This window comes from Etheostoma spectabile, chromosome 5, assembly GCF_008692095.1.
Source record: "Etheostoma spectabile isolate EspeVRDwgs_2016 chromosome 5, UIUC_Espe_1.0, whole genome shotgun sequence".
NCBI classification, from domain to species: Eukaryota; Metazoa; Chordata; class Actinopteri; order Perciformes; family Percidae; genus Etheostoma; species Etheostoma spectabile.
In genome coordinates, this window is record NC_045737.1 from 10522735 (window position 1) to 10524378 (window position 1644).

At 38.3% G+C, this 1644-nt stretch overlaps 1 protein-coding gene across 2 annotated transcripts in view; it reads right to left on the minus strand.

Moving 5' to 3' along the window:
• gda (guanine deaminase) overlaps window positions 1-1644 on the minus strand; it is a 68150-nt gene that overhangs the window by 60333 nt on the left and 6173 nt on the right. The gene's annotated exons all lie outside the window — the stretch shown is intronic.

Sequence of the window (1644 nt, forward strand, 5' to 3'; positions counted from 1 at the left end):
ATTGAAGATCTTAATATGAATAATTAATATGAAAATCATTGGTTAAATGTAATTTTTACCATTACAACATACAGTGATACAGTGAGAAGTGATGTAATATAAAATGTAATATATTGCAACATGTAGCGCTGCAAAGACGAGTCGATTAATCGTCAACTATCAAATTAATCGGCGGCAATTTTAACAATCTATTAATCATTCTTTACGAGTCATTATTATTATTATCATATCTTATTATGCTAATTGTGCTAACCTCATGCAGGCCCTGATGCTGGGAAATGGTTGTATTGTTGCCAACAACACCAGAAGTTAATATAAGGTACGCTTGCTAGATGGTTTTAGTTCTATATTATCCTAAAACATTGTTCACTGAATTTTGGGTTCTGTATGAGTTAAAGTGAGTTGTATTTTGCCCTTTGGTATATTCAGTATGAAATAGTTTTATTTTGGTAAGCTACAAGATCCGGGACCGGAGGTTTTGGGACGGGGACTGTGAATAGCGAACTGTTAAGCTCCTGTTTTTGGTTTATTCTACTGCTGGTCTACCAAGAAAACCCGTTTTCACGGTGTTCCATCATATTTACATAATGTCATATTTTTGTCAATGTCATATTTATTTATACAGCACGTTTCCAAGGCCGAGGCCTACCAAAGTACTTTACAGTAAAATAACACAGATACAATAGAAGACACAATAAATAACAAATACTAAGAAAATAGAATACAACATTCATCAAGGCGGCTCCCCTGAGCCAAACGCTATTTCAAATAAATAAGTCTTCAGCAATGATTTAAAAGTGGACGAGCTTCTAGAAGTCCGCACAGCTGCAGGCAACGAGCTCCACAGAGCTGGAGCAGCCACTGACAAGGCTCCATAACCTCTGGATCTCAGGTTGGATCTAGGAACCTCTAGGAGCATCAGACTGGCTGAACCGAGGTCTCTGGAGGGCCTATGCAGCCTGACAAGGTCCGTAAGGTACTCCGGGGCAAGCCCATTGATACATTTAAAGGCAAATAGAATAAGGAACATAAGGAATAAAGGGTAAAAAATGGACCTCAGTATGAAGTGTGGCTTCCTTAATGACCAGGGTAGCTACACTTTGGACCATTTCTATCAATTCTTGAGAGGTAAAAACTGGATAAATGTTGCACCAAATCAATCAACTTATTTTTATGCACATTTTGAAGTCTGGAAGTGAGAATGTTGATGGAAATGGCAAAACAAAAGAAGATTTTTACGCTTGCTTGAGGCGGTTTTTGAATTTTTCTAATAAGAGTTAACGCTCAAAAATGGGAGATGGAAACAGCTTTGCTGAGTAAGTTGTGACGTAGCGAACGCGTAACTCACATGACGATAGTCCCAAGATCCATCGGATGGGGATGGGGGACAGGATCGGGGACCAACTTCTAATTTTTCCTAATTTCAAATGATGTCCCCAAGAGGAAACTTTAACATCTGTTTCATCTAAAAAGAAACATTTCTCTGTTTGTTCATATCATTTCTGTGTTATTGCTGGGAAACGAGACAAACTGACCAACACATATATAATATATAATAACAGATCCATACTTGACGCCGGAGTATCGATACAGTAATGCCAATGAAAACATCGTGATACGATGCTGTATCAATTCCCCCCCCCC